The sequence below is a fragment of the Bos grunniens genome, chromosome 8 (genome assembly GCF_055505025.1).
Source record: "Bos grunniens cultivar Pamir isolate PY7600 chromosome 8, Bosgru_T2T1.0, whole genome shotgun sequence".
Lineage (NCBI taxonomy): Eukaryota > Metazoa > Chordata > Mammalia > Artiodactyla > Bovidae > Bos > Bos grunniens.
In genome coordinates this window covers 55898422-55913761 of record NC_141172.1, presented here as the reverse complement: position 1 = coordinate 55913761, position 15340 = coordinate 55898422, and the positions used below count along the sequence as shown (strand labels likewise).

Genomic DNA, 15340 nt, shown 5'->3' with positions numbered 1-15340 from the left:
GGGGTTGCTATGGGAACTGCTCTGTTGTCTACTTTTCCTTGATTCCTCCCCCTTTATCGTTTTGAATCTGAGCAGACAAATCTGTCTGACAGTATATCAAATGCATATGTTGCATATGAAAATGGATGGATAAAGTAATTGTCACTTTCCCCCTTTCCCTTTCTTAATCTCATCACTTATTTGCATTTAAATCTGAGGGAATCTAAACTTCTTTTGCAGTGAAAAATCTTGCTATAGTCCCCTCTTCCCTCTGTAGCAATTTGCTTTGAATTTCATGTTGTCCTTCACTTAATATGGACTTGAGCATTTTTTTAGGGGAGTACTTTAAGGTCTAAAGAAACAAGTCTCTGACAGCAGAATAGAGAGAAAAATTTCTGTGGTATTTAAAGAACAGTATGTTTGTTGGGCTTTATCTTCCTAACCTAAATATAATTTTATTGACATGCATTAAAAGGAACTCTGCCAGCTTTGGAATTTTTCTTTTTAATCCACTAATTACCTGCTTAAATTGATAAGTCCCCTGCTGTACTGGAAGATTCGAGGTGTCTTATTAAAGATGCACAATTTCAAAACTATTTAAAAAAGTGTATGCACGTATACATCTATTTATATACAATCTGCTGCTGCTAAGTCGCTTCAGTCATGTCCGACTCTGTGCGACCCCAGAGACGGCAGCCCACCAGGCTCCCCCGTCCCTGGGATTCTCCAGGCAAGAACATTCCTTCTCCAATGCATGAAAGTGAAAAGTGAGAGTGAAGTCGCTCAGTCGTGTCCGACTCCTAGTGACCCCATGGACTGCAGCCTACTAGGCTCCTCCGTCCATGGGATTTGCCAGGCAAGAGTACTGGAGTGGGGTGCCATCGCATATCTAGGTTAGTGTAATTAATATAATTGAGCATTGCATTTGATTTTGAGCTTCCTGACAATGAAAGTAAAAAGAGAAACTCAATTCACTATAATTTTCATCTTGAAAAATGTTAACGTTTTCTCAGGTGAGCCAGTTTTTGTAGATGTTATATATTTTTAAAATATTTTAAAGGATATACAAATCCAAATGCTGATTTTCAGGGTATTTATTACCAGTATTGTTTATATCAGCAAAGAAGTACTAATAACTAGAAGTAAACATTGAGAAAGAGTGGTATAGTGTTACAATATTCCAAACGACTATTATATAACGGTGATATATGTTCATAGAAGAGAATCTTATGATGGTAGAAAAAGCCATGTTTAAAATGCTTACTTTTCATTCTGTGAAAATGTTTATGCTAATACACTTAATGTTTGAACACTCTATAACAAAATATCGATTGTATGATGGCAGTAGTGGTAAAGACCCTGCTTGCCAATGCAGGAGACATAAGAGACGCAGGTTTGGTCCTTGGGTCAGAAAGATCCCCTGGAGGAAGGCATGGCAACCCACTCCAGTGTTCTTGCTTGGAAAATCCTATGGACAGAGGAGCATGGCAGGCTACAGTCCATAGCATTGCAAAAAGTCAGACACAGCTGAAGAGATTTAGAATGTGTGTTTATTTGAAGGGTGGAATTATAAATCACTTTTCTTTTCTTTTTTTTGCTTATCTGTATTTTTGCATGTAAATATGTGTTACTTTCTAGATTTTTTAATTAAAAAAATAATTTCCTCCATAGGCCTTTAGAACAAGAGACATTTGACAGCCTTAAGCAATATACGATACGTTAAACAACAGTTTTACAAAAGCATTCTTCCTAAAGTTTATCAAAATCCCATGGTGTAACTTAATGAGGGCATTTCTTTGCATCCTGAAACAAGGTAGTGGCAATCCAATGAGCACTAGGCTGATGACTTCCAGTAACTCAAGAAATATGCAAACAAACTGCAGATGTGCTTCTTGAATTTTATTAATAACATCCACATAAGATATCTGGAGATCTTGTTAAAGTGCATATTCTGGTTCAGTAGGTCTGAGATGGAGCCTGAGACTCTGTGATCCTAACATGCTGCTGGTCCACACATACTTTGCATCAATTCAGTTCAGTTGAGTTGCACAGTCATGTCTGACTCTTTGGGACCCCATGGCCAGGCCTCCCTGTCCATCACCAACTCCTGGAGTTTACTCACACTCATGTCCATTGAGTTGGTGATGCCATCCAACCATCTCATCCTCTGTTGCCCCCTTCTCCTCCCACCTTCAGTCTTTCCCAGCATCAGGGTCTTCTCTAGTGAGTCAGTTCTTCGCATCAGGTAGCCAAAGTATTGGAGTTTCAGCTTCAGCATCAGTCCTTCCAATGAATATTCAAGACTGATTTCCTTTAGGATGGACTGGTTGGATCTCCTTGCAGTCCAAGGAGCTCTCAAGAGTATTCTCCAACACCACAGTTCAAAAGCATCACTTCTTCAGCGCTCAGTTTTCTTTATAGTCCAACTCTCACATCCATACATGACTCCTGGAAAAACCATAGCTTTGACTAGATGGAACTTTGTTGGCAAAGTAATGTCTCTGCTTTTTAATATGCTGTCTAGGTTGGTCATAGCTTTTCTTCCAAGGAGCAAGCGTCTTTTAATTTCATGGCTGCAGTCATCATCTGCAGTGATTTTGGAGCCCTCAAAAATAAAGTCAGCCACTGTTTCCACTGGTTCCCCATCTATTTTCCATTGCATAGTAAGGACTTAGGTCACCTAAGGAACCAGGTGGAACTTACTGGTTTCCACCCTAGGCTGTCCATCAGAGTCACCAGCAGAACTTTAAAAAGTCCAGATTTCAGGGCCTACCTTAGATTTTGAGGTGGAGCTTAGGGATCAGTATCTTAGAGAACCTCCCTAGCTATTTGGATAAAGCTGGTTCAAGACAGGGTGTGTGTGAGGTTCATTTCCTGAGACAGTCTTATTTGTCACTCATTCCAGTGGTGGTTTTGATAGGAGCAGCACAGAAACCTGCCTAGAGGGTGGCCTGTCTGTCTTGCCCTTTGTGAAAATTATCCCCTGACTTCATAGCAGACTTTCAGGTACCAAGCTTGTCCATGTCACTCAAATGGGAAGCCAGATTGATATTGCCACCATCTCTCTGCCCTTTATGGGCCACTGTGGTTGTTTCTAGAAGGAAGGTATTAATTTTCCATAATCCACTATAGATATGCTCAAATAAATATATTGCTAACTGCATAATATTATCTGTCAATGAGTTTATCTAGTAACTGACTCAACAAACCTATAATTGAAACAGTCATCATTTTTGTAATTTTGTTTCTCCCATGTTTAACTTCTTATATAAAAATCGCATAGGTGATACTACAACTGTTTTATTCAGCATGGACAGATTAATTATATTTGCATGAGGTCCATGTCGGACTCTAATTGAGAAATATACTGAGTAAATACCCACATGGACTCACTTTGTAAGGTTTTCATGGAAACTGAAAAACCCATGAGCTGCCAAGGAGGTCCACATCCTTCGGGATATCTAGTTCACGCAGAGAGCAATGTGTGACATTGTAGGACATGTCAGTTTATCCTCTGGTAGGTCCAAACCAGCAGCTCACATGTGCCAGCCTGTCACTTAGAACTATGCTCATGCTACTGGTATCTACATATGCTTGTATTTGAGAACAGTAAAACCCTGGCTTTTGAGTTTTAATCAGGCATACCTAATTTCCACATAAAAATTGAAGGCTAACCATGCTAGCATGTGGTGGGCAATTTCCATCTCAAGTGCAAATTTACTTTCCACAGACATTGCTCTCCAACAGGTTTCTGAGAAGCCCACGTAACAGTGATGTGTAGGACAGTTAATGAACAATTCTTTGACTAATAGATTAACTTTGACTTTGTAACAAGCAAATCAGTGCCTGTTACTGGAATACATTCTGACTGTCAGATTTTATTTTCCTGTTACTAGAGTTAGAATCTGTGCTGCAAAATGCAGTATGACCTGGCCCCCTATGGTAGATCCACTCTATGGTGAATCAAGCCTTGATTTCTCTAAGATGCTTTTTGTATTTATAATCCCTCTTATGATAACCTGCTGAGCTAGTGGGTTGTGTAAGTGCACAGTGCCGCTGTCCAGGAGTGATTACAAGATGAATAATTTTACTTCTTGGCAAAAGAAGAGAGTGTCTCCATTTTCCCTGTCCTTTCTGCCCACTTTTCCTTGGCTGCACTCTAGGAAGCTCCCTTTCTCCTTCGCCACAGGCACGAGTAATTACACACATCGATGTTAAAGAAGAACTATGAGCTAAAGTTCAGGACTAGAATGATACTGATGAGCACCATTTAGTTTCCGATTTGGAGTCCTTTCAAGTTGATTTTTCTCTTGACTGCAGCTGCCCAGCATATGTGGTTCACCCAGCCACATAGCGTTTCCTCTTCGACAGGGACCTTTCAACATTTGAGAGGTGGCTGACCTCTTCATGTTTCCTTTCTCCCCAGTCTCTGCTGTCCCTTCTTCTTGGTCCTCTTATCATCCTGCTTCTTCTTCCTCTTCCTCCTTCCCTGGCGACAGACAGAAGCAGGAGTCTGGCACCTCCAGGGTCAAATGCATAATGTCCTGGTTTACCTCCTGTTTGATTCCAGCCCTGTCCCTCGGGGGATACTGCATTATTGTTGTGACCCAGCCTTGTAGCACCACAGGTTAATGGATCAATTCAGCCTTCAAATCATCCTATGACCTGTCGATATGAAATTCTAGCAATTACTGAAGTGGGAAGGCTGGGAAGTGGCTAAAAACATTCCCTATTGATCACTTTAGAGTATGATGAACTTGTTTAAGAAAAATTGATCCAACACATTGATTTTTCTTTTTTTTTATCAGAGAATCTCATGAATGCAATTTAAGTCACAATATTTCTTGCCTTGCAGTATTTTCTTCATGAGGAGAATCTGTGAGGCAAACCAACCAATGAGAGATACTGAGAACAGTTCCAAAGCACTCTCCCACCTGCCTGCTCAGTAATTTTAGAAAATGTTTTTGTATTATGCTGGTTATTAAATGGAAGGTCTCCTGTCCTCTATGTTTTGTGCATTTAACCCTCTCACAAACATTTTCTTTAATAACTTTCTCTTTCTTCTGTTCCAGCATTTGTACCCCTCTTAACTCCTAGTTGGAAGTTTCTGCTAGAGGAGCAGGCTCTCTGACATAGCATACGTATTCTCATTTATTTTGTGGAGAATAGGTTTTGGAAAATGAGAATCTTAAGGACGGCTAAAGATAGCCCTTTATCTGGATATTTCTGTGAACTACTTGGGTAGTGGTGGTGATGAATTGCAAATCCCAGGGACCAGTTATGCTCTGAGCAGGGTTACTGCTATTACACAAGCTTCTGTGTCAGCTAGAACTTCACTGTGCACTTGAAGAGGTGCCGCCAATCCTTACCTACTTCTAAACATCTCTCTCATGTACCTCTATGGGCTCTGTCTAAGCTGGTATTCTGTTAAGGAGTGGATCAGACGTTTCAAACATACATGATTAGCAGCAGCACTTTGGAAACTTCCAAAAGGTCCCATTCTGGACCTTTAAGAATTTTCCAGCGTTTGTTGTGGTCTGTACATCAAAGGCTTTGGCATAGTTAATAAAGCAGAAATAAATGTTTTTCTGAAACTCTCTCGCTTTTTCAATGATTCAACAGATGTAGGCAATTTAATCTCTGGTTCCTTTGCCTTTTCTAAATCCAGCTTGAACATCTGGAAGTTCACGGTTCATGAACTGTTGAAACCCGGCTTGGAGAATTTTGAGCATTACTTTTCTAGCAGGTGAGATGAGTGCCATTGTGCAGTAGTTTGAACATTCTTCGGCATTGCCTTTCTTTGGGATTGGAATGAAAACTGACCTTTTCCAGTCCTGAGGCCACTGTAGAGTTTTCCAAATTTGCTGGCATATTGAGGGCAGCACTCAAGAAGAAAAGGTGTGGTACATATATACAATGGAATATTGTTCAGCCATAAAAAGGAAGAAAATTGGGTCATTTATAGTGATATGGATGAACAGGAGCCTGTTTGACAGAGTGAAGTAAGTCAGAAAGAGAAAAACAAGTATCATACACTAACACATATATATGGAAGCTAGAAAAATGATACTAATTGACCTATTTGCAGAGCAGGAATAGAGGTACAGACATAGAACTGACTTGTGGACATAGTGGAAGATGGAGAGGAGGGGCCAGATTGGGAGAGTAGCATTGACATATATACTCTACCATGTGTAAAATGGCTGGTGGGAAGCTGAAGCATCAGCAGAGCACCGAGCTAGGTGATGACCTAGAGTGAAAGGATGGGGAGCTGGGACGGAGGGGATATAGGTGTATGTACAGCTGATTCGTGATGTGGTGCAGCAGAGATGCACACAGCATTGTAAGGAATGATATTCCAATAAAGAAAAGAAATATGAGAAGAGAGTGTTGCCCCCAGTTGTAGTTTATCCCTTAATAATTTCTTATTAGCATTTTGAATTTGAATGTACATAGGCAGGTATTGGTTGATGAGATGAAGCTCGTTGATACAAAGTCCAATAGAGAAGAGATATTTTCAGAGCAATTTCCAGACAGGGTTATACTGAGGGTCAAGGAAAGTACAGGAGACACATTTGGCCCCCTTTGGTGTTGGGTCCAAGAGAAGGTCTCCTGGTGGAGCTCCAAACTTGTGTCACAAAGGAAGAAAATATACCTATGCCTAAAAGTTCTACTGGCTCACTGTGGTAAAGCCCACACCTCGCTTCTCTGACGTGTATGGAAGAAGCCAGTTTTCCTCCAATCCAACAAACTGTGTTGAAATCCATACCCAGGCCTTTCAACGTAAGAATTCAGGGGCTGTGTCTTTAATAACTTTGCCTAGCCTCACAGAGAATGTTCTAAAGTAGTTGAACCACAAGCAAAATGCAGGTTGCTTGCATTCCAGAACACATCCAGGAAATCTGTTCCCAAATGATTTTCCATTCCATTATCTCAAAGACTTGCTTCCAAGGGTGAAATATTCAAGCAACTTTGCTGCTTGCTTGGTGAGTTTGAATAAGCTGAGAGGTAGGTCAAAAGAGTCTTGTGCAAGTTACTTAAACTGGAGATGTTGCAGGTATTTGGCAAATAACCTAAGTTTCAGTGTAGTCTAGTAAACTCAGGTTTTAACCATTTAAGACTTACTCATGGTGGTTACCTTCTTCTCTGGGCTCTTGCAAAGAAGACTGGATCGGTTGCCACAGTAGTTCTTAGTCTTGACTGCACTTTATAATCACTAGGGAATTTTCACAAGTACTCAGGCTTGGGTCTCCACCCAGAGATTTTGACTTAATTGGTCTGGGGTTAGGTCTGAGCATTCTTTTAAAAGCTCTGAGGTGATTCTAAACTATGGCCAAATCTGAATACCCTGGGTTTATTTAGATTTGTAGGTAACAAATTGAAATTCTGCCAGAGTTTGAAATCTTTAATTTTCTATCTGACCACTTGCGGACTTCTGGAGAAGACAATGCACAGCAAAGATGGCAGTAGGTTTGCCAAATTTGGGGAAAAAACAAACGCCTCTCATTTCAAGTACTTCTCAGATAGCATGTGGGCTCTTTTCAATACAAGGCTCTGCTTTCAGCAAAATTGTTAATTATAGATCATAATAAGCTGTTAGGAGCAACACACACACATAATTTGAAAGTGAAATGAGGCACAGTACATAGATAAAGCAATTGTTTGTTTAAGAGGCGATTAGCAGCAGCAAAACAAGCAAACTGATACTTGAACCTGAAAGAAATCACACCCATTCGGAATTGTTGGATTCTTCAGTTATTTGGGCCTAATTCAAAGGTATGAGTCTGTTGCTGTCAGCTTTCCTTTTCTCTGCTTGTGATGTAGGGCAGGTACAGTCTATGACATCCCAGAACTAAGATGATATTAAAAGAATAGCCTGTCAGAAGGAATAAGGAAAGGAAAGTGTCTTGGTTTCTCAAAGGAGTACAACTGAGATTTAAATTGTTCCGAGCTATGATAAATTATAAGGCTTTAAAACCACTGTAATCGCTGAATGAACAAAACAGTTTGCCTTGGGTAATTATGCCTTTTTAGTCTTTTTCACTTTCAAGTTATTTCCCCCTTGAAATGTTACACTCTGGCACTGTGTGCTGTGTCAAAGAGTGTTAATCTCAGTGTGAAATGCTGGGCTTGTCTTGAAGAGTAAGTGAGCCCAGAAATATTCACAATTCAGACCAAGTTAGATGCAAACACCATTAACATGATATTTGGTGACAATAGCTTCTGAATCACACCTCCCTCTGGGGTAGGATGGGGTGAGATGGGGGGGTCATCCACTAATTTCACAGGAAAGTTTTACTGGAGTGAGTAATCTTGGGGGCTCAGCCTTGTTCCTGGAAATTCCCAGGATGGTAGCTTCCTGTGGAATAGATGCCAGTTAATGAATAAGGGTGCACAGGCTGAGGAGAAATAACCATGTTATTAGGGTAGATTGCAGCACTCAAGATGGGAGGCTTAAGAAGCAACCAAGGTTAACAGGAAATCCTCAGCTTTTTGTTGCCTGATAATGCATTCAAATTCTGCAACCTACACTTGCTAAAATTGAGGAAGGGCCTAACTGGTACTTATGAGAGTCACCATGGTTCAGAGCCCAGGTTCCAGTCCCAAGAGCACTATCTGATTCCAGGGTTGGCAGCAGAATGTGAGGCTGCTCAGAGTGACTCATCTGGTATTGTCTTTGGAAAGTTCCAGCAAGAAAGCCTCTATCTGGTCTCTTGAGTAAGAAGGTGGAGGTAACTATCAGTGTTGGTGCCACCACATTATCAAGTCCCCTGGCTATCTGGGGTAACATTCCACTCCATTGAGGGGCAGAGCCTGTACCTTCCATTTTCCTTGGAGATAACAAGTCCACACGGTTAGGTGCTTGGATCAGAGCTAACATGTATTGAGAATTAGTTCATGCCTGACATCATTCTATGCACGTCACTTGTGTTACCTTCTTTAATAAGTATCCGACGAGGCAGGCACTTTCATTCTCTCCATGTTACAAAAGAGGAAAAAGAGACAAAAGAGTGGTTGCCCAAGGACTCAAATAATGGAGCTGAATTGGAAATAGGCAGTCTGACTTAGAATTGACAGACAAGTTATCAGCCTTCAGAGACACAAATTCTTTCTTCTCTCTCTCTCTGCTTCCCACCTGCCCCACCCTAGCTCTCAGCTTTCCCACAACCCCAGGACTAGGGGCAGATAACCTAGTACTGAGCCAGTCTCCCCTCTTGGCCCAGGAAGAGGTTCCAAAGTTCTTGTTTCAGAAAGTCTTCATCTGAAAACATGCCTTTCTATAGTTGGATTTGTTCAATACTGGGGTTTGTGGAATTGGTGCAGAGCAGAGGACTTAAAGGAGAGCCTGTAGGTGGTGCTGTGACTTCCTTTGCTGTTGTTGTTTAGTTGCTAAGCTGTGTTCAACTCTTTTGCAACGCCATGGACTGTGGCCCACCAGGCTCCTCTGTCTATGGGATTTCCCAGCAAGAATATTGCAGTGGGTTGCCATTCCCTTCTCCAGGGAATCTTCCCGACCCAGGGGTTGAACCTTTATTTCCTGCATTGCCGGCAGATTCTTTACCACTGAGCCACCGGGGATGTGACTTCCTTAGATGATGTCATAAAGCATCCTCTCCAAAGGACCTTGCCTGATCCTCCTGCCTGGCTAGTTGTAAACAATATGACAGACCAGGGGATTTATAAATCCTAGTGAGATTGCAGCTGGGGCTGCAAATGTGTAACCCAAAAGGAAGAGAAACAAAATGAAGTCTGATACAGTTACCTGGAGGTATTAGAGAGGTCAGCAATCCTAGAAATGCAATTGGCCTTTTGAATTAGTTGTGATGGACTCATCAGCTGGCACGTTTCATGCAGCCTAACTGGGCAGACTCAGTATGGCATGAATTATAGCCCTCTTCAACACTGAGAAGACTAGGCCATTTATTTTGAATCAAACCCTCAAGGTGTATTCCTTGATGCAGACTCCGAGTGCTGCCTTCATGTGGGGAGCTGGTCTCGAACCCGATGTGAAGTAGCCTGGTTTTCTAGCAAGACCAGCTCTTGCCTCCTGTTTACCGTCACTGGCTCTCAAAATGCTCCATCCTTTTAGCCGCCTTCTGTAGCTTGTTTTGAATCTACTTCTGTCTCCTCCTGCTTCCCCCTCCTCCCACTTCCCCCGTTACTAATGAGCCTCTCTGGGTGAGAGACTGTGACATCTAAGGGCCTCTGGGAGCAGCAGAAAAAACCATCGGTCTGTCCACAGAGGAGTCCCATGGCACTGACCGTTTATCTGTGGCCATGCGGGCCCCATAAACAAAGCGAATCTGTCCGGCTCTCCCTCCCTCTGTGGCTTTTGGGCCTGTGCAAGTGCATTTCCCAGGACAGTTGCAGGAGACACCAAAACTTGTCTTCATTACGGCTCTGACTCATAACCCAATTAATGGTGTCAAGAAGTGAAACATGGTCCCCAGGCCCAGCTGCCTTTTGAAAGCAAGTCCCAGCCTGTTCAGAGCAGTAACGAATGGTGCTCCAGAGAGGGCAGCTCAGGATCTCTTCTGCCCGCCAGAAGCCAGGAGGAGGGGTACTGAAAGGCAGTGTGCAGTGTCAGCTCTCAGTTTTGGGGTGTGAATGCATTTGGTCTCAAAACTGAGTGAGAGGGAGGGCAGGGAGCGGGAAGGGAAGTGAAAATGTCCATTTCTTTCCTGACTTTGGAGAGAGGTCTCCTGCTTCACGTGCTCTGGGTTTCTCAAGTTTAAGACAGGTCCTTCTGTCACCTCCAGGTCTGAGGTTCTTTAGGAAGAGTTTCCCCACTCACAACGACCAGACACTCATTTTCCCCCTCTGGGGTCTGTGTGTGGGCTATTCATCTCATGTCTTTCCTTCCAACTCTGCTGCTGGTGTGTGGGGGAAAGGCCAGCCTCATGTGACCATTTTCCTACTTTCATTCTAGAGGTAATTTTGTAAATTGAGATGTGCTAATTTTCCAATGGAGGGTGCTGGGAAGAACTCTTAGTGACACCAGGGTCTACTGTTCCTTCAAAGACCCGACTGAACGCACACAATTTTTACAACGGGCTTCCCACGGCTGAGTGGGTCAGGCTTCTTTCTAGGAAGCCATTTACTGCTTTCCGAGGACATCAGACTTCTTCACGGATCAAATGCAGAGCCCCTTTCACAGCGCTAATGAGAGCTGCCACGGGTGCCACAGAGACGCAGTGAGAGTGTCCCTGATCCTCATGGCAGGCCTTCCAGTGACATTTTTCATGTGAGCACTGTTCTTCATTTTGAAGGAAGGCAGAGGGAGAGAGGACCATGGTTAGGCTTCACCTCGAAAGGAATCTGGGAGCTACGCTGCTGGGTCCTGCAGTTAAAAGCCCATCTCTTCTAACTACTTTCTCACCCCTTGCAGTTGCCTCGGGATTTTTAATATCCCAAGTGACCTGAGTCTTATTTCGTGTCTCCAGGAGAGAAGGCAGGATCTCCAGGAGGTTAAACCTCCCAGGGAGGGGTTCAGAGGGAAGAGTGACCCCAGTGGCATCACCCAGACACCTGCAGCCTCTCAGGTCTCCTCCCTGGAGTGGGCTGAACCCAGCTTTGCCAGGATTCTGGCAGGACAGTCTGTGGTGATAGGGAGGCAGTTGAACACCACACCCCCGCTTTTCCCTGGGGATCCTTTTCTTCTGCTGCAGCTAAACACTCCTCAGTTGAGAGCTCTCAGGAAACAAAACAGTCTTTGTTACTTAAACTGAAATCATTCCCATGGCTGATTGTCCCAGTGGTTCTGTTGTTAACAGTACTTCCTCCTTCTCTTCCTGCTCCTCCTCTCGGCTCTCTCCTCCCTGCTGCATCCCCTCCCACCTCCTCCTCTTTCTCTGCTCCTCCCACTCCACTGCCCTCGAAGATTCTTAATCGTGACACTCTGAAACATGACAAACCTAGCAGAATCTTGCCAAAGTGAGAGGCCCCAGGGAATTGGTACTGAAACTAAAACAAAAGCCAAATTCACTTGGGAAGGTTTTGAGTTTCATGGGAAAGGTTTGGTGCAGTGAGAAGGAGAGAAGGAGGAGACTGCCCAGCTGGTGGTCTCCTAGATGGTTGCCCAGGAAGTGGGGCCATGAACTGGATTAGTGATTGTTCACGGATTTTAGATTATGGATATCTCTGGGAATTTCAGGCACCCGAACAGCAACACAAGGTTTGGGCTCTCAGTTGGGTTTTTCTAAGTGTTCTGTCTAAGGGCTAAGACTCTATATACTTCCAACTTCCTCCTCTGGTTTTATATATCTCAGTTAGAAACCCAGTGGATGCATGTCCTTAGGAGATACGCCCATGCCACTTACTGACTTCTCTGGGACACTTGAGAGGGACAGAGGCACTATGGTAACTACACTGGGACAACATACGTCATCCGAGATTGTCCCATGTGGTGTCTCCCTGCCTACTGTTGTCATGGAGTTTGGTAGCAAGATCCAGGACTGGAAAGTGGGTTCTACCATGAACTACGTAGAATGTCCAGGTGACCCCAAGCTTACGTGATTATAAAAATCTAAGAATTTGCCTAAATCTTTGTTGTTTCTTTGTGTGCTGGTGTTTTGATTCCTTTCATCATTTATATGAATGGGAGAAAAAGTGTTTGGGGTAACATATTTTGCCTCCTACTAGTTAATCAATCAATACATTTGTTGTAGAAAGGGGGACCCCTTTCAGGGCCCGAAAGTGGACTCTTGTCTAACACTTGGAAGTGAATTGTCTGAGGAGACACATGTGCTGACAAAACACGGGGTTTTATTGGGAAGGGACACATGGGCAGAGAGAAGTAGGGTAAGGGAAACCAGGAGTATTGATCTGCCATGTGGCTTGCAGCCTTGGGTTTTATGATGATGGGATTAGTTTCTGGGTGGCCTTCTGCCAATCGTTCTGACTCAAGAGTCCTTCCTGGTGGTGCACACAGCACTCAGCCAAGATGGATGCCAGTGAGAAGGATTCTGGGAGGTGGTCAGACACGTGATGTCTCCTTTTGACTTCTCCAAAACTCTTCCAGTTGGTGGTGGCTTATTAATTTCATGTTCCTTACCAGGATCTCCTGTCGTTAAACTCGTATAAACGGTTACTAGGCTGCCAGGCCAGGGTGGGTGGTTTCAGTCAGTGTGCTTCCCCTAACAAATCCCCCCTTAGCAACTTCACACTCAAGATACTTCTTGGGAATAGGGGCGGAGGTCTCTTTCTTCTGTAACTTCTTCCTGCTGTGCATGGGCGTAGGCCTGCCTAACAGAGCAGAAGTCTCTCTTTACCTGATCTAAGTAGAGGTATTCTGTGTCTGAAACCAGCATTCACCCTTGTAGAAACAGCAATTTAGCTTGAAACTGTTGGCCCCGGTCAGAGATGAAATAAGGCCAGACAGGAGGCCTAAAAGGATGGTTATCACTGGGCCCCAGAAACAGAAGGCAACATTTTGGGTGAGGGCTGCAGGGTGTGAGACTTTGTTCTGATTGGTTGGTGGTGAGGCAACAGAGCAGTGGTCCAGGAATCTTGTGCTCAGCCTGAAGTTACCATCCTCCACCTGGGTGGGGCCCCAGTTCTGCAGAAGAACTCAAAGATATTGTTGTGCATATTTTTTTGAGAAGGAACCAGGACCCTGCCTCAAGGCTGTACCACCATTTGATTGTTCCTCCTCTGTTTGTATATCCCCTCCCTTCCCTGATGAGCAACTGTTTGAATCTACCCTTCGGAACTCAGGGAAGGTCAAGGAGGCTGAATGAAGTCTATATCCTATAGACAAGAAATGGAATACACAGAAGAGATCTGTACTCCAGAATCCCACAGAGTCCTGCACAGTTTTAATTCAGGGAACTGGGCAACTATTACTATAATAACTTCCTGTCAAAATGGGGCATAGGACTGCCCCAGATTGGAGAATAGACACAGAATTGGAAGTATTCCTGATTTCCAAGTCATATATCTGAATCTTGTGTGATTAAAATCTCAATCCCTTGGTCTGCCATTTTGGTGTCACAGACCCAATTAGAAGTAGTTGGAGGAGTGACAACTGGAATTTTAACAGACAAAATAAATCTCATTTCTTTTCAGAAGAACAGGTCTGAAACCCAGTCTGGACCTGGCACTTTAGGGAGGTTTGCAGCCAAGTAGCCAGTTGCCTAGTTTTATAAAACCCAAGGTTGCAATTACTAGCTGCCAGCAGACATTGTTTTTAGACTATCTGGTGGCCTCTAAGCTTGACATGACTCAGAAAACTCAAGTGTTTAGCAATACAAGATCTCGTCTGAAATTAGACCCCTAGTATCACCTAGTTATTTCTCGGGATGTCTGAACCATAGCTACTCTATTTCGACTTTTAATTGTAAAGTTCTTAATAGCTAAAGCAGATGTCACCATTAATGATGTCAGTGTTTTTCTAGGTATGAGAAGATGCAATAAAATCTTCTCCTGAAAAGATCTAACTATCTGAAGGCCAGAGCACAGAGTGCCTCATTCCTGATTTTCACCCTGAACTCCTTTCAGGGGTGTTGAAGGTCAGCAGCTGCAGTGGCCATGATTTAATCTTTGTAGAGGTAGATGGCAAGTGTCAGTTTTCAGTTGGCAGAGCCCCTTTTTGGTCATAAACTTGACCATGATTTTGAGGGGGGCATTTCATGAGCATTTAATCCAATGGTGCTGAGAATGTTCATTTTCAGGTTCTGGCAAAGATTTTGTTGACAGGCCTGTCAACAAAATTTGTTAACTCAATGTGCTATTACTGGACTAGGCCATAAAACAGTATCCTAAATTCTCTAGATCACCTGTCTTATTAGTATCTTGGTCTAGGAAAACATTCCCTCTTGTTTCTTCCCCATCTATCATCATTGATGTCATATGGAACTATATATTATTTTATCAGAGGCCTCAATCACATATTTGACAGTGTAAGAAACAGCAATTTTGTAAAACAGATGACATACAAATAATATAGCCAGCAGTATTAGTAAAGTCAGAAGTAAGACTTAAGGTAAGGGCTTCCATTAGATGTAGCCCAGTATATCCCAGGTCATCTGGCTTAGTCCACTCTGTATGAATCTTCATCTTCCAGGGAAATTATGTTTTGGCACTGTCTATAAGGCACACAGCCCAGTTTTCTAGTGTTACTAGACTGATTATCCTTAGTATGATTTAGTTTCCAGCATAAAGGAGACTTTGAACCTAAATTACCATAGCCTGGTGTTATCTATATAAATCCATCCCATAATTGTGGGAGATTTTTTTCCTTTGCTGAAACTTTGCTTGTTGCTCTGATTGAGCTTGAGTAATAGAAGAAAACTCAAATTTATGGCCAGAGTCAGAGCAGGCATTATTAATTGGCCAGGTGAGGGGATCCCATTTAGTAATA

At 43.1% G+C, this 15340-nt stretch overlaps 1 long non-coding RNA gene across 2 annotated transcripts in view; it reads left to right on the top strand.

Annotated features, from left to right (window-relative positions):
• The window catches only part of LOC147367084 (uncharacterized), a 555865-nt gene that overhangs the window by 20335 nt on the left and 520190 nt on the right, over positions 1–15340 (top strand). The window lies entirely within an intron of this gene.